Genomic DNA, 6,653 nt, shown 5'->3' with positions numbered 1-6,653 from the left:
GGAGAAGGGTGTTTGCGGGCTGGAACAGCTAAGGGAGAGGTAATCTAGGCAAGGCCACCTGGTCTGTGGGGGACTTTCGATGTTCCAGGAAGGAAGGTCCTGTGGTTTTGCCAAGCTGGATTCCAAGACACAAAGTTGGGTGGCGTTGTTTTTGTAGTTTGGTCCCAAAAGGAAGTGAGCCTTGGGGTGAGCCTGAGGGTCCTGACTCATCACTCCTTATGACGTGTATCTAGAAGGGGCTTTGGGACCAGTAGGAATACTCTTTTTTTAAAAAAAATTCTGTCAGTTTCCTCCATGGCTGCACTAAGTTACCTGTTAATAGACAGCATACAAGGGCTCCTTTCTCCCCCGTATTCTCCCTGGCACTTATGTTTTGTGGATTACCTTTAGAGGGAACAGTGTGAGGCTGTGTTTTGACATTCATTTACCTGATAGTGACATTCAGCATCTTTGATAGACCTGTTGGACATTTGCATAGATCTATTCTTTAGAAATATTTTCTTGGGCTACTTTAAAATATTGCTCATTTGTGTTCTTGCTCATGCCTTCTTGCTCGTGCCCCAAAATGTGCCCGAAACAGCTAAGCTCCCCAAACACGCCTCTGGACTGCTATTTCCAACACACCAGATTAGGCTGATGCTAAATATTGAATTTTTCTGGATGGATTAACCAGGTTTCCACCTCATATCAACAGATAGCGTTCCCTTCCTCCCCGGAGATGGCTCAGCATTTAAACGCAGGATCGAACCACTCTTCAGATAAATTCTTTTGCACTTCTGAGAATTATTTCAAGCGTAAGTGCTTTTATTGTTCCTTTTTACATTCTGAGAAACAGTGAGGCTGCATTCCGTTTTAGTGGACTAGCAAAATGAGCTGGGTAACATAACTACGTTCTGAATATGACAGCCACAGGCAACGTTTCTTCCATTCACACAAAATATTAACGCTCCACTGTAGACTGTTCCACAAGTCTTCTGCTGCCCTCAAGGATTTCGCTGTTTTTTGGGTTGACATACAGAGATAAACGTGAGACCATTCATAACAGATCCCTCAAGAAAGTTTATTTTGCTAACACCTTTGAAAGGGAGTGCTAATCTCAAGGGTCTCTTAACAAAGAAGCAGAAAGATAAATCTTACATGAGAAATATGGCTTTTAATGTTGGAAAGATCATGGAGAGAGTGTTGGCAGACAGTGAAGCACTCATGAACGTTTGCAGTTGTGAAACCGTAGGACATGTTTACTTAATCCATTCAAAGCGATGCATACCCTTCATCACAGCACTCAGGAGGCTGAGGCAGGAGGATCCAAACTTTGAGTCCAATCTGGGTCATTTAGCAATTTAGTGAGATCCTGTCTCAAAAGTCAAGTAACAAATAAATGAAAAGAGCTGGAGATAGAGCTTATGTTCAATCCCCTGTACCACAAGGTAAACAAACACAAAGATAAACATTGGAGTACAAACTGTGCTTAAGAATCTTACATATGTACTTAATCCCCCTTAAGAGGAAGAGGGTGTTGTGCAGAGAGAAAAAGAGGGTGATCAGACAGGCAGAAGGAAGGTGAGCAGCCAGGACTTCCACTTGGGGAAGTAGAGTCTGTGTCCAGGGTTGGGCACGAGGTGTTCTGGAGAGGCCATGAGGGAAGAACGGCCAGCGTCAGCTCTCGGGGTGGGAAAAGTTGGCTAGGGCAGGAGGTCAGCATGTGTCTTGAAAGAGAGATTACAGCAGCTTTGAATTAGATTCTAATATCAATGGTTGTTAGCCAGGATGGAGCACTGGGATAGGATTAGCTGTGGAGGTTTTAAAAATGCCTCTGACTCAAACTGAAGGGCTGTATAACAAGATATCTGCTCTTGAAAAACTCCGTGTTGGCCTTATGGAAATACAGAGGGGAGTGCTGGTTCCCCGAGGCTTGGAGGGGACATGTGGACAATAAGGTCACATGGTGCAGTGGCGCAGGAGGGTAGGGGAATGAGTTCTGGGGTTCGATTGTACAGCTGGGTGAACAGCATTTACACTAACATGTATTTCAAGCTAGCTGGAGAGGGGACTTCGAGTGATCCTACTACAGAGAATGATGAGGGCTTGGGCCAGGGCCAAGCTGAGAAGCCTGTAGGACCACTACACACATGTAGAAGACATCCCATTTACCCCAGGAGTCTGCGCAATCTTATGCCAATTACAAATAAAATATAACTTAACAAGAATCGAGAGAAATGAGTCTGTCCCTTATCATGGCTGGGAACGAAGGTGGTGCTCAGAATTTCAAGGGAGATAGGAATGAGATCTTAGCTCTGGATAAGAGGAGAATTGTCACTGAAGACAGAGCAGGATGCCTAGCCCTGGTGCACATCGAGACTCTGGGACACCCCTCCTGCTCGCTGCACCCAGGCCTGCCCAGACCTTGTGCAAGGGAAGCTCGTCCCATGCACCCCGTGGGTCTGCAGGCTTTTCTCAGGGTCGTAGGCTCCTGGTACTCACCTCCCCCTATGAACACCAGAACCCAGCTCTGCTCAAGTTCCTCGTCTAAATGACATACACAGGATGGGGTATACACTGTGCCCTTTCTCTTATACACTTGAAATCACCACTAGATTTTTCTTTTTATTTTTTAAAGAGAATACAAAATGGTAAAGAAAAAAATTCAGAAATGATACTTAATTTTACTAAGCAACATAACAGGAATTCAACAATGGTTGTTGTATTACATGATGCTATCTTCAAATTAGAATGTCTAATGCAGTGCAAATGTTCTGGAGACAGTTGTCATACCATATTCTTAAGGGAATACTGCAGAAAAAGTTGTCTGTGTTCAATACCCTTGTAGCTCTTTTCCCCAAGTTGCTTTTAAAGCTCAGTCAAATCCCTGGATATGGAAGATACAATGGAGGTGACTGATAGTAAATTTTAAAAGCCCTCCAGGTGACGTTAGAATTGAGACCCACCACGTGCCTATATCAAAAGTGCTGAGCTTAAAACTTGAGGTGACACCACACATCAGTCAGGTTGCAGAGAAACTGGGTTTCTCATGTTGCTTATGAAAATATGACATGGCAAAGCTAATCTGCTGACCTCTCATTAATCTAAAGATTCAATACACAACCCAAGGAGCATTTTTCTTAGCATGTGCTCTAAAGAAATGACCTCAGTGACCTCAGAAAGCCTTCACCCAGGTGTCCACAGCAGTTTGGGTGGTTGCATGACAGGTGGCAGGTGAGACAGACTGTGGCACATCCGTGACACATAACACACCTCAGTGACAACATGCAATTCACTTTAGACAGCTGTGGCCACATGAAGCAGGGACACCAGCAACTTGGCTACTGAAGGGGAAGTCAGCACCCACAGCGTGCAATTCAAGGAGGGCTTTGGTGCTCCCAGGCACGGGATGCACGGCCTTCCTCGGGGAGTCCTGGGCGAAGGAGTGTCTCTGCCTCCCTTTGTTTCTTAGGCCACCTGTGTTTCATGTCCCTATATTTAACTAGCCTTTGAATGCAAATAGAGCTGACGTAGAACTGGGCACATCAGCTTCAGGAAGATAAAAGGAATCTGAGATAAATTCTAAAGATTCCCACAGATTATAAGAAGCTCAGAGTGAAATAATAGATTGTTCTTTACTTCAAAGTTAAGGCATCTGCAGATGTGCATTTATGTCCAACAATCACAGGTTCCTGGTATATTCCAACCACCAGGCAGGAGGCCTTCTGCGGATTGGGAAACCAAGCGTGTGGTCTGGGGCACTTGACATCCGGTTCCTCCGCCCGGGCTGGTAAGGACTTAAAGGGTCCTGGCTGGCACAGAGACCACCCATCCCTCACCCTGCCTCCAGTCCCCCGCACTGTCAGTGGGAGAGCTGGGACTGTCCAAGTGAAAAGATGGAAAGCGTTCAAGGAGAGGTCAGGTGACACTGAGCCAGCTCCAGGAGGAGAGGAGCGCAGTGGACCTGGATGGACTCACGCCTCCAGCCCCCCTGCTGATCTGGGGTAGGAGACAGGAATCTGAAGACTCCAAGGTGCCCAGGACTAAAAGCAGTGGCAGAATTCAGGAGCACTGGGGACCCTGGAAGAGGCAGAGGACTGGTGTCATGGCTGTCAAGGGAGGGTCACAAGAGGCCTCGGCAGGCAGCGTGGCTCTGGGAAATGGGCAGCCTGTCTTTGCTTGGCAGCCATGCTGGGCTGTGAAGTGCAGCTTGTTCCCAGGGATGGATGTACTGTTATTATTTTTGGTATAAATTAAGTAACTTATTTTGAAGTAACTATTGATGCACTTGCGCTGGAAGAAATAGGAGAGATGCAAGTCACAATGACTTAGTGTCTCTGACTGATAATACCTTGCACAGTTGCACTACCATGTCACCATCACAGCGTTGGCCTTGATGAGTCAGATGCTCAACAGTCTGTTGTCGCAAGGATCCCTCAGGTAGCCATTTTATGGCCGTCCTAACTAGCCTTGTGTCACCTTCTAGGCACTTTCTTATGCTAAGAATGCTGTATAATACAATCACGCTGATGGAACCTTCCAAGTAGATTTCCCTGTGCACAGCAGACTGCGCCAGAGGCCCCCCCCACAGTGGCCTCTCTGGGGAGGGAGTGGCACATTGTCCCGCCCAGTGCTACATGGCATGGTGGTGCCGCAGTTGGTCTCACCCGCCACTTGTTAACAGTGCCCAAGCAGGTGTGCATATCTGGGGGCAGGCTCTTGTGCGCACGGGGACTATTTCTCTGGCGTGGTCCAGGAGCACGGTTCTTGGGCGTTTGCTAATAGAGTATTTAGCTTTGTAAGAGGCTGCTGCATTGCGTGCCAGATCAGCCTTACCATTTTATATTTGCACAAGTGACACATGAGTGACCCAGTCTGTCTGCAGTCTGCTAATATGTGCTGCTGTCCCTAGTTCTAAGTTCAGCCATTTTGGTAGGAGCATGGTGGTGCCTTATGGGGCTTAATTTGCAGTTTCCTAATGATGTGAGGTCTGATTTGTGGACACACCGTCTGTGTGCCTCTTTCTTGCTTATTATGGCCTTGGTTTTCATTTCATTTTATATCACATCCTTCCTTGTGGCGCGAGGCTCGAATCATCGCACGGGCTGCACACGTGCTCTTCCACTGAGCGATGGTCCAGCCCTTGCATAGCTTGCAGTTGAAGGAAACAATCGAATGTATTTGTGCAGCACGGTGTGTGTGATATTCTAATGCACACATGCATTGTGGAAAGATTAATCAGGCTAATTTACATAATCTTCCCCTCACACACTTCCTTGGTAGTGAGAATTTTGAAAAACTACCCTTAGCTATTCAATTTTGAAATATATATTGCTACTAAATATTGTCACCCTGTTGTGAACTAAAACTTTAAAACTCACTCCTCCTGCTGACAGACTCTGCCCGCAGCCCGCCCTTCTCCACTCTGCTGTCCACTTTCTGCTGTCATGAGCTCAGCACTTGTAGGTGCCAGCTGACCCTGTGCTGCTGTTTCACCCACCACCGGTCCTCCGCCTTGTCTCTGGGCCCACAGAGGACAGGTTCCCATCTTTTGGGGCCCGCACCGCACTGCATTGTGCATGAGAACCACACACGTGTTGCCCCTTGTTTTGCTGATATACACTTCTGCGCCTTCATATCTTGGCCCAGGTGAGCAGCGCTGCGGTGAACACAGGGGTCCAAGACACTTTCCACACAAGGACTTGGATTGCTGTGGGTGTCAACCCAAGTCTGACTCTGGATGTAATTCTGGATTTTATCTTTTCTATTATTTATGTATTTTTCCATCTATGAATTTTTGGTACAGAATCTCATTACTCAGATTGGACTCGTAGTGATCCTCTTGATTTAAGCCTCCCGAGTGCTGGGATTACGGGCGTGCACTACCACTCCCAGACTCCAGTGCAGGGTCAGCGCACCTGGGGTGGGGCCAGCTCAGCTTGTGGGACCAGGGGTCAGAGCCCGGCGCCTGCCCTTGCCTAGGCAGGCACTTAGCCCACTGAGCCGTCTCGCCAGCCCTCTCAGCCTTCAGGATAACTGCAACGATGATTCTCCCTCATTCTTTCTATGAAGACTTTAGGCACCTGGACTTCCTGTCTTCCTTATGTTTTACAATAAGTTTGTCTAGGACAATAATAGTACAAGTGAAATAAATCTGTGAGTTTGATAAAAGGCCATTCACCCCATAAGTCAGCTGACGGAGCAGAGAGAGCTTTCTAGGCTAAGTCCCCAGTCTGTGAACGCAGCATGCCTTTCCACCGACTTAGGTGTTCTCTGGTCTCTTTCATCAGAACTTTGTAAAATTTATATTTATATGCTTTATTTCTTCGGGGGTGATTGTAAGTCATATTGTTCTTAATTTCAGCTGTGACATACTCAGTGTCAGTACAGTTGCTTGTCCGCTGGGGTTTTGTTCAATGTATGCACCGTAATTTGAAAATATTGTAAGTGGAAGGTGCACTCAATGGACTAAGCTTACAGCCTGCAGTTCAGCCTAGTGAGACACACACACGCTCAGAGCATCACCGCCAATCTACAGTCCTGATGGGCGAAACCAAAGAACATCAGATCCACAGAATGACTTCCTGTGTTCATAGCCTGGGAGGCTCGACTCAGGCAAGCTTCTGAAGTTGCCATTAAATTTCTTTATTGGTTAGAGAACTATTCCGGTCTTT

The sequence above is a fragment of the Octodon degus genome, unplaced genomic scaffold (genome assembly GCF_000260255.1).
Source record: "Octodon degus isolate 3935 unplaced genomic scaffold, OctDeg1.0 scaffold00052, whole genome shotgun sequence".
Lineage (NCBI taxonomy): Eukaryota > Metazoa > Chordata > Mammalia > Rodentia > Octodontidae > Octodon > Octodon degus.
The sequence above is the reverse complement of the archived record's forward strand: the minus strand, read 5'-3'. Positions refer to the sequence as shown.